Genomic DNA, 19,083 nt, shown 5'->3' with positions numbered 1-19,083 from the left:
CATCCATCCACTCATCTAATAATCCACCTGACATTTATTGAATTTCTGTCCTATGCCAGGTACTGGGATAACCTATAAAGGAAACAGATATGGAAAACGTCCTTGTGTTCAAGGAAAGGCCCGAAAATGTACTGCAATGCCCTACTTATTAAGAGATACTCATACTTTTTGCATCTCAAATCTCTGGAAAATAGTTCATGTCTTCTTTCACATGGAATTCTCATCCTTTCTCCTTACTGTCTATTTAAATCCCACCCATTTCTTCAAAGGCATCTCAAATCCTCGTATTCTATGAAGTCTTTCCTGGCTATTACAAACCTCGGCTTTTCTCAGACTCCTAAGTTGATTAAAGTACTTAACTTGGCTGCTAATTGGGCATTGCATGAGTGAAATATATAGTGTGTTAGATAGTTATATGAGCTAAGAAGAAAAATCAAGTGGGAGGGGGGGATATGAATATCTGGGGAGGAGTTGGGCTGAAATATTAAATAAAATGGCCAGTGAAAGTCTTACACAAAAGCAGAATTCTGAGTAGTGACCTGAATGAAGTGAGGAGTGAGCCATGTGGGTATTTGGGAGAATGTCACTCCAAGCAAAGAGAATAATTAGTGCAACAGCCCTGAGGTGGGAGTGTGCCTAGTATGTTGGAGGAACAAGAAAGAGACCATTGTGGTTGCAATGAAGTCGACAAGGGGTTGAGATTGGGAAATGAAGTCAGAGAGGACATGGAAACAGGTCATGAAGGGCCTGTAGGTTTGCTAAGAACTTTGGCTTTTACTTTGACTGGGATGGGGTGCCATTGGAGGACATGAGATGAGAAGTGACACGATCTAACTTATTTATTTTTTCTTAACTTATTTTTAAGAGAATCTCTTTACCGTCTGAGTTGAGAATAGAATGTGAAGGTGGGGGGGAAGGGTAGATGCAAGGAGACCAATTAGGAGGCTATTGTAATAATTTAATCAAGAAATAATTATGGTAGGACCCAGCAGTGGCAGCGAGGTAGAGAAAAGTAGTTGAATTTGGAATACAGTTAGAAAGAGCTGTTAGGATTTGCTGATGGATCAGATCTGGGATGTGAAAGAAAGAGAATAAAGGATCACACTTGGGCAACTAGAAGGGTGAAGCTGCCATTAACTGAGATTGGGAAGATTGTGGGAGGTGCAGGATTTGGGGACAATATTGTGAACTCAGTTTTGTACATGTTAAACTTGAGAAGAGGATTAGACTTGTAAATGAAGAGGTTGACTGGGAAATTGAATGTAGAAACCTGAGGTTCAGAGGAGACATCCAGTTTGGAGTATATAGATGGTATTTAAAGTCATGCTACTGGATGAAAACAACTAAGGAGAGAATGTAAGTAGAAAAGAGAAAAGATCCAAGGGCTGAGCTCTGGAGATGTTGCTGTAATTATCTCCATCAGAGCAGAACACTCTGACCTATCAGACAGGAGTGCTGCCCAAGCCTTCATGATCCTAAAATCTTAAGACAGGATAGGAAATCCTCTGGAGTGGAAATTACAAAGGTTCACTGGGTATCTTTGGCATTAAGGAGAAAATGGAAAAGAGTGGACTTTGGAGATAAAAATAGAGAGCTCTGTGAGCATTCTGTGATACCTGTAAGCTATCTACAGCATGTGGAGTAGGCACCACATACATTAAATTCCCCTTTAAGATAAGTGAGAATAAGACAAATATAAAAAACAATTTGGTAACTGAAGAAGAATCAATGTCACAAAGTGTGACTGCCTGACACCAATTCTGTGACACCAACTGGGTGTCCAACAATTAAATTCTGATACTAACTATGCAACATTAGTGCAGACCCCACAGACTAGTCCTCTACAAGACTGACCCTGCTTCAGACACTAGCCACAAGTGGGGTCCCTGGGACATCTGGACTTCTAAACAGTTGGTTACAAATTCAGGAGTCCCATGAACCTCTCAGGTTTTATAATTTGCTAGAATAATTTGCAGAACTCAGGAAAGTACTATACTTAATAATTACAGTTTTCTCTTAAGAGTAAAGATCTGACAAACGGAGAGAGGCATAGGGCAAGCTCGGTAGATAAGGCAGAACTTATTGCCGTCTCCTCATGGAATTCAGGCATGTCACCCTCCCAGCACATCAATTTATTCACTCACCAACTGGGAAGCTCCAGTGAGCATCTATGCAATAGTTAATTTTATGTGTCAACTTGACTGGGCCACTAGCTGCCTAGAAATTTGGATAAATGTTATTTCTGGGTGTGTGTGTGAGAGGTGTTTCTGAATGAGATTAACATTTGAATCAGTAGACTGAGTGAAGCAGATTATCCCCCACCAGTGGGGTGGGCCTCACCTAATCCATTGAAGGCCTGAAAAAGCCTGCGTAAGAAAGAATTCCTTTTCTCTACCTGACTGTCTTTGAGCTGGAGCATTGGTCTTCTCCTTCCCTTGGACTAGGGTTTGGACTGGACCTATGTTATTGACTCTCCCGGGTCCCCAGCTTGCCGACTGCAGATCTTGGACTTCTCAGCCTCCATAATAATGTGAGCCAATTCCTCATAGAAAAATCTATGTATATATAGAAACAGGAGATCTCTCTCTGTGTGTCTCTCTCTCTGTCTCTCTCCCTCTCTCACTCTCAGTTGACCCTTGAACAACATGGGTTCGAACTGCACAGTCCACTTATACGTGGATTTTTTCAATAAATACTACAATACTACACAATCTGCAGTTGGTTGAATCTGCAGATGCAAAACGGCAGATATGGTGGATTGACTATACAGTTATACACAGATTTTCTACCGTGCAGTGGGTCAGCACCCCTAACTCCCACGTTGTTCAAGGGTCAACTGTATATCCTATTAGTTCTGGAGAACCCAGACTAATACACTCAGTGTCCAGAGTTTTTGTGGTTTCATTACTTGAGCATGATTGATCAAATTATTGGCATGTGATTGAACTCAATCTCCAGCCCCTTCTCCTTCCAGGAGGTTAGGCTGGTGCAAAGTTCCAACATTCAAATCATATGATTGGTCTTTCTGGCGACTAGCCTCCACCCTAAAGCTAACTAGGGTCTCACTAAAAGTCACCTCATTGGCATAACAAAGACATTCTTATTATAGAAAATTCTAAGGGTTTTTGAGGCTCTGTGTGAGGAACTGGGGACAAAGATGAGATATATTCTCCATTATACCACAGTGTGGACCATTGTATTTTCCAAAATGGTTGCAATACTATCTCCCATCTCACACTCTCTTCTTACTCTCCTCCCAATGGGACATGAAAACTATTTTCCCTCCCTGTGAGGGAAACACATGTGAGGGAGACATGTGAGTAAGGAAGAGTTCAAGAGGACTCTGCCCCTAGCTGCCATCTGCCTGCAACTGCACAAGAGACTCCTGACTGAGAACTATGTAGCTGAGCCCAGTGAACCCCCAAACCACAAGAGATAATAATAACAATAACAAATGACTGTTGCTGTTTTACACCACAAGTATGTGGTGGCTGGTTTTGCAGCAATAGGTAATTGATACACAGAGATTTCCCATGAATGAAATTTTGCTGCGTGATATCAGCAATTCGCTATTTTTTTTATCTTGGGAATAAAACCTAGATAAATGTAAGCAACAAAATGAACATGTCAAAGGAGAATTGCAGGCCTGGACTCCATTCCTAATGGAGCTCTCTCATTAGCTCCCTGTAGGACCTTGGACAAACCCTGATATGTCTTTGGCCTCTGGTTTTTCATCTCTTAAAGCATGGGGCTGATGTGGACAACTAGAGGGTACAGTGAGCCAAGTTTCACTCAGAAAGCATGTTGCCAATCCTTTTTTAAATGTTCTGCTTTGGACAATTACCTGTCACTAATGATTTCCCCTCTAACTTTCTGAGGCTGAGGATGATTTAAATCAAGCTCTGTGGTTTCTAAGCCTAAGCTTTCAAAGTTACGAAGCTAAATAAATTTCTGTACTTTTTATGCTCCTCTATATGTAATTTGACACCTACACACCTTACACAAAAATCAGTTCCAAATGGATTGTAGATCTAAGTATGAAGCGTAAATTAATAAAGCTCTAAAAAAACCATAGAACATCTTCATGACTTAGGGTAGGCAAATTAAAAAAAAAAAGACAACAGAATACAAAATACCATAATGGAAAGAAGTGATTAAATTGGACTATATTAAAATCACAAACTTCTGTTCATCAAAAGCCACCAAAAAGGGAATTAAAACACAACCCACAGGAAGAATATTTGCAATACATATATCCAACAAAAGACTTTTATCCAGAATATGTAAAGAACTCCTACAAATCAACAAGAAAAAAATGGCAATGTGATAGAAATAGGCAAAAGACTTGAACAGATAGATATCTTACAAAAGAGAATATCTAAAGGGCCAATACACATTTGAAAAGGTGCTCAACTTTATTATTCATTAGTGAAATGCATATTAAAACCACACACAAATTAAAATCCACCAGAATAGCTAATTAAAAGGCAGAAAATATCAAATGTTGGGTAGGATGTGGAATAACTGGAACTTTCACATGGTTAGTTGTGAGTCGCCCTGGCTTTATCTGCTAATTCTGACTATGAGCATACGTGTTTCAGCAGTTCCACTCCTAGTTATACACCCCAAAGAAATTCATACATATGTTCACCAAATGACATGTACAAGGATGTTCTTAGCAGCACTATTCATAATAGCCCAAACCTGGAAACAACTCAAATGTCCATCAACAGAAGAATGGATAATAAATAAATTGTGATCTATTTAGACAACACAATACAAAAATAGCAACAAAAATGAAATATCTATAAATTCACAAAACAACATGGATGAATCCCACAAACACAATGGTGGGTGAAAGAGGATAGGCATGAATACTGCTTATTGACAGTATGCTGTCCATTGAAGCAAATTTAGAGATAACCACTAAGGTATTTACCTATTACCCATGAAGGGAATCAGAACATGCCAACCCAAAATATGCCGCTATGGCATATTGATTATTTTGAGCTAAAGGCATTTGAGAAACAGGTGCAGGAAGGGCTCTCTGAATTCCCTTTCTACTTAAACACACTTCATAACATTTCCCACGAGAAAGGTTCCCTCCCTTTCTTCACTTTCCTTCCTTCACTTTCCTTCACTTTCTAAGGTTTCCTCCCTTTCCTTCACTTTCTAAGAAAGTGAACTTTCTTATCACTGGAGACAGATTTGATGCCAAAATGGATCTGTATAAGACAACCCTACTAAAATAACCCTTATCTCCCATTAGTTTCCCCCATATATTTCCTTGCTCTCCATCCTGGGATACTCAGGCAAATCACTTATCCTCTGTGCTTCAGTTTCCTTATCCTGTGGAACGCGGCCTGTGGGATCTCAGTTCCCTTACTGGTGATTGAACCCTGGGCCACGGCAGTGAAAGCCCGGAATTCTAACCATTAGACCACCAGGGAACTCCCCCCCATATATTTCCTAGTCCCTTTCCCATAATTTACTGCCCCAGCCCAACCCCCTTTGTCTTGTTACTTCTCCAAAAATTTATCATTTCTTTGTTTTAAAAAAGTGTTTAAGCTCTTGGTCCTAACTGCTTCTTTGTGTCTTCATTTTTCTTCTGAAGATTCCTGTGTGCACATAAAATTATTAAATAAAATTTGTATGCTTTTCTTCTATTAAAAAAGTATGATCCTGGGGGCTTCCCTGGTGGCACAGTGGTTAAGAATCTGCCTGCCAATGCAAGGGACACGGGTTCGTGCCCTGGCCTGGGAAGATCCCACATGCCGCGGAGCAACAAAGCCCCTGCACCACAACTACTGAGCCTGAGCTCTAGAGCCCTCAAGCACAACTACTGAGCCCACGTGCCACAACTACTGAAGCCTGCGTGCCTGGAGCCTGTGCTCCGCAACAAGAGAAGCCACAACAATGAGAAGCCCGCGCACCACTATGAAGAGTAGCCCCTGCTCACTGCAACTAGAGAAAGCCTGCGCACAGCAACAAAGACCCAACACAGCCAAAAATAAATAAATAATAAAATAAATAAATATATTTTTTTAAAAAAGTATGATCCTGTTTATGTAAAGTACAAAAAACAGATGAAACTAATTTATGTGTTAGAAGTCAGGATAGTGGTTTCTCTTGGGAGGAGGTAGTGACTGAAGGGGACGTAAGGGAGAAGTGTCCTGTTTCTTGATGTGGGTGCTGGTGACATATGGATGTTCAGCTTGTGAATGTTCATCAGTTGTATATTTATGTGCATGTTTCTCTATGTATGTTGCAGTTCAATAAAGAATAAAACAAAACAACAAAAACACTCTCCAATCTTTTAGAAAATTGCACCTCAGAATGTAATTATAGTTATTCTATCTGATGGTTGTGTTCTTAAAAATAATAGAGTTAATTGGATTATTTATTTTAAGTGCTCAAGTGGAAGCAGCTCTCCTAAAGAAGGCTGAGGTGAATCCTTTGGTAACATGAATAATTATGGTTGGTGGCATTTCAGAGTTCAGATGTTCTCTGAGTGAGACTTTTCTAAAATGCCTTTTCATATTTAATTCTCCAATCAATAGGTGCAAAAATAAAATTAAATTTTGTTCACTTGGGAACCTAATCATATTAAGACCTTTTGAAGATTTCTCAATCATGACTCCACTTTTTAATGTTTATTTCCACCTGCATTGGGCCAGTATGGCCAGAAATATTCTTTTAAACTTCATAAATTATAAAAGCACTTAGAGGCAGAAGTTTAAATGTATGCTCTGTAAGTATTTTCACGTCAAATATATTATCAGAAATGTGGGAGAATTAACATGGCGTTCAGTAATTTAAAAGAAAAAAGGTTTGAAATTGTTAGGACTTATATAAACTGTTACTGCTCTTCTTGTGATAGCAAAAAGTATATATATATATATATATATATATGGTATATATTTATGGTATAAATATATATATTATGTATATACCATATATATATATGGTATATACACACACCATATCTTATTTATCCATTCATCTATTCATGGGCACTTAGGTGCCCAATGGTGAGTGAGGCCAGGTCCTGCAGCTATTGCCAGCCCACTGGTGGGCAGAGCTGTGCCCTGGGGTCTCTGGCTGCAGCGCCCTGGAGGTCCTGCAGTTGCTGTTGGCCTGCTGGTGGGCAGTGCTGGAACCCAGGTGGTCCCAGGGCTGGTGCTCTCCCACTGGTGGGTGAAGCTTGTCTCGAGGCTGGTGCCAGCCCACAGATAGTAAGAACTGAGTGCTAGAGTCTCTGGCTGGGGGACCAAGGGGTCCCAGGGCTATTGTCAGCCCTCTAATGGGTGGGTCTGGATTCTGGGCCCTCTGGTGGATGGGAGCTGGTCCCGGGGTGGCTGGTGGCTCAGGGAGCCCTACGGCAGCTATCCTGCTGGTGGGTGGGACTGTGTCCCCACCCAGCTAGCTGCTTGGCCTGAGGGGTTCCTAGGACTAATGCTCACAGGCTGGTGAGCGGGTCCAAGTCCCAGGGTTAATAAGATAGAAATAGCACTTGCCAGCACCAATGTCTTTGTGGTAGAATGAGCTCCCCAAAATGGCTGCCACCAGTGTCTGTGTCTCCAGGGTGAGTTCCAGTTGCCTCCTGTCTCTTCAAGATCAGTAGGTGGGTCTGACCCAGACTCCTTTCAGATTACTGCTTCTGCCATGGGTCTTGGAGTATGTGGGATTTTGTGTGTGCCCTTTAATAGTGGAGTCTCTATTTCCTACAGCCCTCTGGTGTTCCCAAAAGTATGCCCTGCTGGCCTTCAAAGCCAAATGTTCTGGGGCCTTGTCTTCCTGGCAAAGGATCCCTAGGCTGGGGAGCCTGATGGGGGGTTCAGACCCCTTGCTCCTTGGAGAGAACTTCTGTGACTGTAATTATTCTCCTGTTTGTGGGTCACCCACCGAGAGGTATGGGTCTTGACTATAAGATGTTTCCACCCCTCCTACCTGTCTTGTTGTGGCTTCTTCTTTATATCTTTGGCTGTAGAAGACCTTTTCTGCTGGTTTTCAGGTCATTCTCATTAGTAGTTGCTCTGTAAATAGTTGTAATTTTGGTGTGTCCATGGGAGGAGGTGAGCTCGGGGTCTTTCTACTCTGCCATCTTGACCACTCCCCTTAATAATTTGTCATTATCTATAGAGTGGGCATGTGAAAATCATCATAGTTTTATTCATTTTGATATTAAACGTCTATACATATTATGCAGTTTTGCAGACATGTCTGACAATCCTAGGTCAATCAACTGTTTTGCAGATTAATAATGATATATATCCTCTTCATTGATTAGCCTGGTCGACTATATCCTGAATTCACAGCTGCACAATGGCTGTTTAATGTACCTTAGGTAGATTTATTTTTGTAGCAACTGGAAATACAAAAGAAAGACAAAGGCAGTGCTTTCCACTTCACTGTAAATAAAAGCAATATTTATTTTAAGAATAGTGCTCATTAAACTTTACATTATTCTATTTAGATGGCAAGCTGTTGTAAACAGGAAGCAAAATGCTATTTGCAACAAATGCTACAGGGTCATCATTAACTGTGCAAGGCTATCATTTTTGTAGCCTTTTAGACATACATACACTTTAGTTTGGCTTGGCTGTCCCTATTGTTTTCTATGTTTGCTTGATATATTTTAGGATGTAGATCTCCAACAGGAAAACCAAAAAAGATCTTGTTTGGAATTGCCAGGTCCATGTTATTTCAATAGTTTTTTTGAAAATCAATTTAAACAGTAAAACTTAATCTTTTGAGATAGAATAATAATGATGATAAAGCCTATAAATTAAATTATTTTATATATTACTCATTTTCAATGTTAATTCAAGCATTTGGGGACACTGTTGAATGATATAACCTTCCCTGTTTCAATATCCCAAAAGATATGTTTCTCATTCACTAGGGAAGGGTATAAACTTGTAAAACTTGGAACATCACAAAAGAAAAGTTCTTTAACTTTAAAAAGTTCTAACTATCCCTCTTACTATTCAAATAGTAATGACAGTCCAAGCCAATGCAATGAGACCGGAAAAAGGAAAAAAAAAGGGATAAAACTGTTATTGTTTGCTGATAATATAACTGTTTATCTCCAAAGACCAAGAGGGTCAACTAACTTTTTAGAACTAGTAAGGGAGTTCAGTAAGGAAATTGAATTAAAGTGTAACATACAAAAACCAATGCCCTTCCTGCAGGTTTGTTTTAACCAATTGAGAAATGTGATGTACAGATTTCATTCCCTGTAATAAAAAATTTATAAAATATCTAGGAATAAACTCAACTGTAGAAAAATGAAAGACACATAATGAAACAAAAAACTATAAAAGTATGAAAGAACTAAATCAAAGTTAAGCTGGGAGATATACCATTTTTCAGGATAACCAACCTAAATATTACACAGGTGTCAATTACATGGAAATAATGAAATCGCAATTAAAATCCCATAGAATTGTCATGGGCCTTGTCAAGCTGATTCTAAAATTTATCTGAATCCCCAGAATCTAGAACAGTACCTGGCATATAGTGGTAGTGTGACAAATGTGTGGTGATTGAATAATCAGTGAATGAACAGCTTTTATAACTACCTATATGCAAATTACTCACATATTTAGATTTCTAGCCTAGATTCATCCTCTGAGCTTCAGACTTGTACATCTGCCTTTTTAATCTCGTCACTTGATTAGCAAGGAAGCAACTTAGCCTCATTATGTTCAAAACAAAACTACTGTCTCTTGCAAATCCTATCTTATACCAGTCATCAAGATGAGTAAACTAAAAGCAGGGAGTTATATTTAACCATCCAAGTTTCCGCTTGTGATTATCCAAATCATCACAATTCTGTTGAGTTTATCTGCTGAATATTTCTTGAATCCTTCTGTGTCTCTCACCTATACTGCCACCATCACCTGCCATAATTTCTTCCCTATTCTAGTGAATGACTTCCTAACTAATTTCCCCTCCTTGAATTCACTACTTCTCCCTCCCACCTCAACTTAAAGCAGTGTCAGAATTTGCATTGCTTTTAGGATTAATTCCAAACTCTTTGTAGTGACTTACAAAGTTTGGCCTGGTCTGGCCTCCACCTATGTCTTCTGAGTCATCTTCCATGACATTTGCCCTCACTCTATAAGCTTTGGTCACGATGACCTTTCAATTCTTCAAATATGTTTTGTTCCCTCCTGCCACAGGGCCTTTGTATATGTTATTCTTTCCGCCTGGAATCATCTCATTCTTCCTTATCCAAATTAACTTTAATCTTCCTTAAAAATCTCATTTCAATCATCTTGTCCTTATGTAAGAACCTCCTAATTCCCACTATACTCTCTTATATCTCCCTCCTTCATAGATCAGATTAAGTTTACTCTTATGTGAATGATTTTCAGGCTTTAGGCTTAATCAGAACAGAGGCAATGTCTTTTCATATTTATTATGGTATCCCTAGCTATGGTGCTAGGTAATGAATAAATGGGTGGAAAAATGAAGCTAGATAGGAAAAACATGTGTGTGCACAATGACTTGATATGGTCAGACAATCAGTAGGTCTTCATTGAATGAATGAGGAGAAACTTAATTTGGTTTTAAGTAAGTAAGAATCATGGGTCAAAAAACAAACTGCAAATGCTCTATATTTAATTGCATATTTTGAAGTTGTTCCCACAGCAGAGTCCCAATATTTACATCAATTCATTCATTAAGATTAAAATAAAACCGGAAAGGATTCAAATATGAGAAGAGAGTTTCATCCATGCAGATAATCAGGATTTAATTTATAATAGAAAATGATGATGATATTTCTTGTAATGCTCAATAAAAATAGGAAAAATTGTATTTAAACAAGAACTAGAAATCATCTGTGTTTTAAAGACCTTGGTTTCATGTGCCATAAAGATAAAATTTTCTGTTATACTTCATCAAGTGTAACCTAATATGGTAAAATATTCATGTATAGGAAATTCATAAGTGAAATAAATAAGAATGGCTGATACTTTCCCTTGAGGAGTTGATAGAAATTTCTGTTTTAGTTTTAATAGTTCCTTTAATTTTCATGAGTAATCTAAGAATTTTCAAGTTGCTTATATAATTGTAAAATAGATTCAAACATACTTCACATATATTTATTCATTTCTTACAGTCAAAACATATATAAATAAAAGTAAAGAGATGCAGAATAGTAGTTTTGAAAATATCTTAAGCACCATTGATAACAAATGTTAGTAATTTGTTGACAAAAATTCAATCCATTTTTCTTAAACTCAGGGAATATTAAATTCTTTTGCAATAAAACCACCTAGTCAATATTCATAGATGTGTCTGAGGTACTGATAAAAATAATATGTAGCACATTTATCTATGTTTTTAGTGAACCAAGACTGTCAGAGGGATTTAATAAATATGCCCATTGTGTGCAGTCCCTGACATAACCTAAGAGAATTAAAAATTATACAAAGTTACTAAGTCTACAGGAGTACTTGAAAATTAAGCAGATGATTGAATATCCTTGTGACCACTCCACCAAACTTTATAAATTTGTAGTTTTGCTTTATCACAATTAAATTTTTAAAATGTTTTTTTTTTCGAGCTTCTAAAATAATGTGGAATTATCAGCCTGTTGAAATCTATTGGAAGATTTTTCCTAGCTCCTGTTTATTGAGTGCTGCTTATATGCCAGGTTCTGTGCTTTTAATTAATTATTTAATTTACTCTTCACAACAATCACATGAGGTTAAAAAGCTCACAAAAAGTAAGAGTTTACTCAAGTATTTAAACCAAGGTCTCTCCTTCAAAACACCAGAATTCTCAAAAGCCTACACCATGCCTCCTTCCATCTATATACATTGCATACATATATTTATTTCCTCAAATCCGTGAAAGTCTATAATGCACATCATCAACTTAATAGTAACTATTTTGTGGGGAGAAAAAGACACCCAAATAATGTATACTTTGATTTTAAGACACATTCCAACTTTAGAAAAGTTATATGTGAAAAAGAAAAACCCATAGATTGAAAAAGTATCTATGATTTATTAGCAGTGCACAGTATTCATGGTATTCGAAAAATATGGAAATAAAATATTGGGCATTTAGTAATGGAAAATCATTCTATTCAAACTAGCAACAGAATAGTGAAATACTTAAAAATCCATATAAATCCCATCCCCTGACCTCCAAGGAGAGCAAAAGAGCTGGAGGTCCAATCAGTTGCCAATGGCCAATGATTTAATCAATCATGCCTATGTAGCAAAGCCTCCATAAAAACCCAAATGGCCAGGATTCTAAGAGCTTCCTGGTTGGTGAACATGCGGCATTTGGGGAGAATAGCCCTCTCCGAGAGAGCATGAAACCCTTGTGTCCTGTCCCCATGACTTGTCATTAAGTATCTCTTCCATCTGGCTGTTGCTGAGTTATACGCTTTTGTAATAAACTGGTGATCTAGTAAGCAACATGTTTCACTGAGTTCTGTGAGTCACACTAGCAAATTAATCAAACCCAGGGATGGGGTCATTGGGACCTCCAATCTATAGGATCTATAGCCAGTTGGTCAAAAGTACAGGTGATATCCTGGGCTTGTGATAGGCGTCTGAAGTTATTTTATTTTAAAGTTTGATTACTAGTGAATTTGAGCATTTAAAATATATATTGTGACTTCTAGTTTCTCATCCAGTATGTAAGGAACTTAGGAGTCACCACTACATCCAAACAAGTAAAAAGCTGAACAAACTCCTCTTAGATCTGTGATAGGTCACTCTGATCACCAAATTTGTGTGAGCGTGTGTGTGAGCGTGTGTGTGAGCATGTGTGTGTGTGTGTGTGTGTGTGTGTATGTGTGTGTGTGTGTGCGTTGGGGGTGGGAGAGGTAGCTTTCCCCACACCAACAAGCAGTTCTCCAGATACCAGCAGGGTCCTACAATTCAACTCAATTCTTACACTTTCTACCTGGAGAGACAGCGTCAGATTCCACAGGTTCAAGGCTTAATCCTACAAGGTTGCTTCTTGTTCTAGCCATCGTTTCACCTAAGGGAAGAAAACCCTGAGACGCACTGGTGAAGTTCACAGTCCAGGAGCAGAGGCTCAACAAATGACCAAGACCTAATCATAGGACTATAGAATGCCACCTTTCTCCCCAGAACTTACCACTGCATCACTAAAGACCTATTTATCACGGTCCCTTTTACACAGTACATCATGTCTGCCTTTCAACACCTGATGGGTAGTTTATCTGTGACACCTGGGGCAGGAGAGGAAGCATGATGATGGTGCAGATAGAGAAGGGGAGTAACAGAGAATGTCAGGTGTAGGGTGATTTAAGGGGACAAAGGGGGACAAGGAGATAGTACCCTACAAAAAAGATGATTGTTAATTAAAGGACAACAATAAATGGAGAAACGATTTGAAATGTTTGGTGGTAAAACCGGGCATTGGTGCTCTCTGTCCAAGGTGGACAAACTTTACTCTCTGTGCAGCTGTAGCCCTGGGGAAGAAGGATTTACATCTTGGCAGCTTTTTACTGTCTGTAGTGAGTTGTATGGTGTACCCCCCAAAGCATATGTCTAAGTCCTATGCCCCATCCTGTGAATATGATCTTATTTGGAAATAGGGTCTAGGCAGATGTAATTAAGGATGTTGAGATGAGATCATCCTGAATTTAGGGTGGGCCCTGAATCCAAAGACTGGTGTCCTTATGAGAGAAAGGAGAGGGAGATTTGAGAGACAGAGGTGGGAAGGCCCTGTGAAGATAGAGGCAGAGATGGGAATGATGTGTCTACAAGACAAGGAATGCCAAGGATTGATGACAGCCACCAGAAACTGGGAGAGGCAAGGAATGAATGTTCCCTAGAGCCTCTGTAGGCAGCATAGCCCTGCCAGCACCTTGATTTCAGACTTCTAGCTTCCAAAACTGTGAGAAAATAAATTTCTCTGAAGCCACCAAGTTTGCGGTATTTGTTATGGCAGCCCTAGGAAACTACTACACCATCCCATTTCATAGATGCTCAAAGAGTTAGATGATAGTAAAAAGTCAGAGGCTACTATTTAAAATTCACCATACTACATAGGTGTTTAGTGGCTGCTTGTAAGTGACAAATCAATAGAAATGTACAAAGCTGGGCCATTAAGAAATCACCATGTTTAGCTTGGGCAAGTGAAACTGTTTAGAAAATTGAGACCCTAAGAGAGGCTATGCATTTGCCTTAAAATTTTCTCTCTCTACTACATAGATAGCTTTAATAATCCATATGAGAAAACAAATAAAAAAATAAAAATGTGTAAGAGAAAGATAAACTTACTGATAGTAAGGCTTGGAAGGCCTGTTTTAACATTTGACTAAAAAAAGGAAGACATGGCCAATGATGTATGAAACAGTATCTTCCTTATTAATAATTTTGAAAATGCAGATTATAAAAAGGATTTTATTTTCAGCTATTAAATTGGCAAAGATAATAACTAGTGTTGACCAAAGTTCAGAAAAAATGAGAGCTTTCACACAGTATAGTTGAAGTTTATTGATGCCACATTTCTAGAAGACAATTAGACAATAGGTATTAATAGCCTTTCCATTTCAAATACAGCTGGACCCAGGAATCTTAATTCTATTTATTCACTCTGAGAAAATAATCAGGGATTTGGGAAAAGGATATATGCAAGATGTTTGCTGCGTTGTCGATTATATTAACACAAAAATTGAAAACAGTCTAAAGGTATATTAATAAAAGCTCATTGACTAAATTATGATACACAGGTATGGTATACCTCAAAGATATTGAGGGTTTGATTCCAGACCACCACAATAAAACAAGAACTGCAATAAAGTAAATTACACAGTTTTTTTTGGTTTCCCAGTGTGTATGAAAATTATGTTTACAGTACACTGTAGTCTATTAAGGGTGCAATAGCATTATGTCTAAAGAAACATTGCATATACCTTAATTTAAAAATACTTTATTGCTAAAAAATGCCAGCCATTATCTGAGCCGTCAGTGAGTTGTAATCTTTTTGCAATAGTGACATCAAAGATCACTGATCACAGATCACCACAGCAAATATAATAATAATGAAAAAGCTAGAAATACTGTGAGAATTACCAAAATGTGACACATACAAAGTGAGCAGATGTGGTTGGAAAAGCGGGGCCAATAGAATTGCTCGATGCAGAGTTGCCACAAACTTTCATTTATGAAAAAACATAATATCTGTGAAGTGCACTAAAGTGAAGGACAATCAAACAAGGTATGCCTGTAATCTCTACTACTGAAATTTCTTCAGGTATTAAAACTGATGTAGTAGAAGAATGTGTAATTATTATACATGATTATGATGTTCATGACATATTAAGTAAAAAGAACAGATTATAAAACAACATCCTCTATTATCACATTTTTGGAAAACTGTACACAGAGAACAAACCAAAAAGATGAACATAAAATGTAAACAGTGGTCATCTCTGGGTAGTAGGACTACACTTGACTTTGTTTTTGTTTTGTGTGTGTATGTCAGATTCATATTTTCCAAATTTTCTACTGTTACAAAATTTTATGAAAGAAGAAAGGAAAATAATACTTAAAAAATATGTCTTGTTGGGCTTCCCTGGTGGCGCAGTGGTTGAGAGTCTGCCTGCCAATGCAGGGGACACGGGTTCGAGCCCTGGTCTGGGAAGATCCCACATGCCGTGGAGCAACTGGGCCCGTGAGCCACAATTACTGAGCCTGCGCGTCTGGAGCCTGTGCTCCGCAACAAGAGAGGCCGCGATGGTGAGAGGCCTGCGCACCGCGATGAAGAGTGGTCCCCACTTGCCGCAACTGGAGAGAGCCCTCGCACAGAAACGAAGACTCAACACAGTCATAAATAAATAAATAAATAAATAAATAAAAGAACGTGAATTTCTTTAAAAAAAAAAAAGAAAAAAAAAGAAAATAGCAGGGATATGACAATGAAATTCAAATCTATGATATTAGTATTAAAAAAAAAAAATGTCTTGCTGGCCAGATGATCAACTCCTTGAAGTCAGGGATTGTGAACAAATCGTTTTTTTTAAATCTTCAACACCATTGACTTTTGTGTCTGGCAAACAGAAAGAAATCAATTGACATTTCTCCAAATGAAGTCACAATGCTTCAAACAAAAGCTACAGGGCTAAATAAAATAGAATGTTTATTATAAAGGTTTCCCCAGTGTGAATTCTTAATAGGACATGGTCAAGTTGCTTCATTTTCCTTTTAAGTCCCAATTTATTACAGATAATGGTATTCCACTGCTTTTAATACATCTAGTCTACTAATTCTCTCTCCCCAACAAACGGGTTGATCTACATATACAAATAGTTTTCAGAGATTGCATTCTCTTTTATATGAGTATTACTATATTCTTAATAAAGAAACATATAAATCTACTTGTAATCCAAAAATACAGGTTAACATTGGGTTTAGATGCATCTAAACTCAAGTTTTGTAGGTGAATGGCAAATATTTCCAAGGATTATGGGATACTATAGTTACCAAGTGGAAACACTTAACTAATGTAAAGAAATTATAAAGATATCAGATGTTCAAACTTGCCTTTTCCTTCAGATTAAGAGATAGATTTATTTATACAGCTGAAACAGGGACCTATAAGACATGTTTAGTCTCCTTGACTATTCCCCAAAGATCATCAGAAATGAATAACCTAATTGGATGTTTTGACAGGCCCTGCATTGATTATGAGAGTGATTTTTGTACATGATACTCTTAAATAGTAATCTATATAATTTATGAGACTATAAACAATATTGTTTTATTTTAAAGTTATCCAAAAAACTGTTCAACAATGTAAGAATACAGAATATGATGGGTCTTATGAGGGTACTTAAAAGTCCTCTTCTATCACGTGAACGCCCCAAAAGTTTTGATTAGACAAACTGAGTTCAAGAATACCTATGATAATTTTAAAAACTACTACTAATAATTTAAATATCCTGTGGAAAATACTCCACTCTAACAGTTGATTTAAATGTCTAACATATAAAGATTCTCTAATATAAGTATAAATGGAAGAATTAAGGAATTGGGTATTTATAAGATTAAATGAGTATTTTGACTTAAAATGTCTTTTAATTTGTGTTAGTTCTCCAATTTTTTTTTTCCATGCTGCCAAAATCCTAACCTCTTTTGATTAAAAAGATGCTAATCCTATGGTTCAAGAAACTTTACTAATAAATAATAATAATAATAAAACATGAGATGTGTCCTGTGAGTCCCACAAAAGTATTGAGCAGTGCTGACTTCATTCTTTTCTGCATGATTCTCCTTTTCCTTTTTTTGTAGCTATCAGGGCTTCCTGTTCTGTTGCCTGAGGAAACATAATGCAATATTCAGACTTCAATCTTATTTTGTCAGCAAACAATGCCCAAGGCTTAACTTAGTTGCTATTTTGTTGTTGTTGTTGTTTATTTCTGTCAAAATGAGCTCCTCTGAAATTATTTTCATCAAGAATTTTCATCTCATATTTTACCATCTGAGTTTGAATGATGATTTTCTTGAACTATTGACAGTGTTTTTTGTTTTTTGTTTTTTTAATTTCCAGTGTTTTCTACTAAGGATTGTATGCAACTTCAGGAAACATGAATTTATAAAAATATTTCAACAATTTATGACATACTCAAAATGAGAGCACTGATGTTTCACCAAGGAATATAATTGAATTTTAAGGCAAAGTTAAAAATGACAGCTAAAAATGGCTATCCTGAGAAGTGGAGACCCTTAACTTATAAGGTCAGTTAGAGAGGTTTGCTATAGCCTCCCTTCTTGGAGCAACTTGGAAATGCAGTAGAGGGCCAAGGAGACCCAGGATAATTCCCATATTTCTATGTGACACCCTTTCTTAAGTGAATATAAAAACCCCATTGTAAACATGTGTGATGAACCCTGCCTTTATGTTTGGAGTGATGGTGAAAATGCAAAGGCATGGCATCAAGAATGCTTTTTTCTACTTGTGAGATCAAATTTTCAGTATGCAATTATAAATAAGCTTTACTCTTGCCTTTATTAGGTGTTAATTGCTGCATAACAAGTAACACCCAAAACTTGACTTAAAGTTTATCATCTCACAGATTTTGTGGGTAAGGAATCAATCTAGGAGTGGCTTATCTAGATCCTCTGCTTTAGGGCATCTCATGAGGCTGCAATGATAGAGGCTAAACTTATCTTGAGGCCCATTAGGGAGGAACTGCTTCCAAATTCACTCTTGTGGTTGTTGATAGGATTCAGTTCCTTGTGGGCTGTTGGCTGGAGCCTCCCTCAGTCCCTTGCCACGTGGGCCTCTCCTTAGGGTAGCTCCCAACCTGGCAGCTTGTTTCCATCACAGTGAGCGAGTGACAGATAAGGAGAGAAGCCTGTGTTTTGACAACCCAATATCGGAAGTGACAGCCCATCACTTCTGCTGTATTCTACTCATTAAGAGCTAGTCATTTGGTCCCAGCCACACCCGAAGTGTGTACGCCAAGAGGCAGGACCATCTTGGAGGCTGCCCAAGACATGCAAGATACATTCACAGCCTTCCCAGATCCCCCAAATTCTCATGGCGTTACAACATCAGCTCAAAGTCCAGAATCTCATTACTGAAGTCAGGTCAGGGTGGGTGAGGCTCCCTGTGTGTGATTCTTTAGGTGCAGCTCCTGGAGCACAGTTCCTCTCCACTTGTAGACCCACGAAGACAAGTTATGTCCCAATATACAGTGATACATCAGGCACAGGATAACTGCCCTAAGACACTCCTGTTCACCAAGTGAGAACTGGAAAACTCAAAGGAGTCACTATATCCAGCCCACACTCAACAGAGGGGATTAGACAAGGGCCTGAAAACTAGGAGGCAGGCGTAACTGGGGGCCATCTCAGAGGCTGCCTACCACTCTGCCTGACTGACCCTAATGATAAAAGACATGAAATTTTAGAGAAATATTTTATGAAGCTTGTAGTGTAGCTGATTTTTCAATACATATTGCACTACTATGTTTGTACTGCAATTTTTTCTTTGGCTCAGGATAAAAATTCTTTTAGATTACAAGAATACTGGAGGAAATTGCTTAAACATTCTATCTCCCTCTATCACTGC

The sequence above is a fragment of the Balaenoptera acutorostrata genome, chromosome 15 (genome assembly GCF_949987535.1).
Source record: "Balaenoptera acutorostrata chromosome 15, mBalAcu1.1, whole genome shotgun sequence".
Lineage (NCBI taxonomy): Eukaryota > Metazoa > Chordata > Mammalia > Artiodactyla > Balaenopteridae > Balaenoptera > Balaenoptera acutorostrata.
This window is presented reverse-complemented; position numbering follows the sequence as displayed.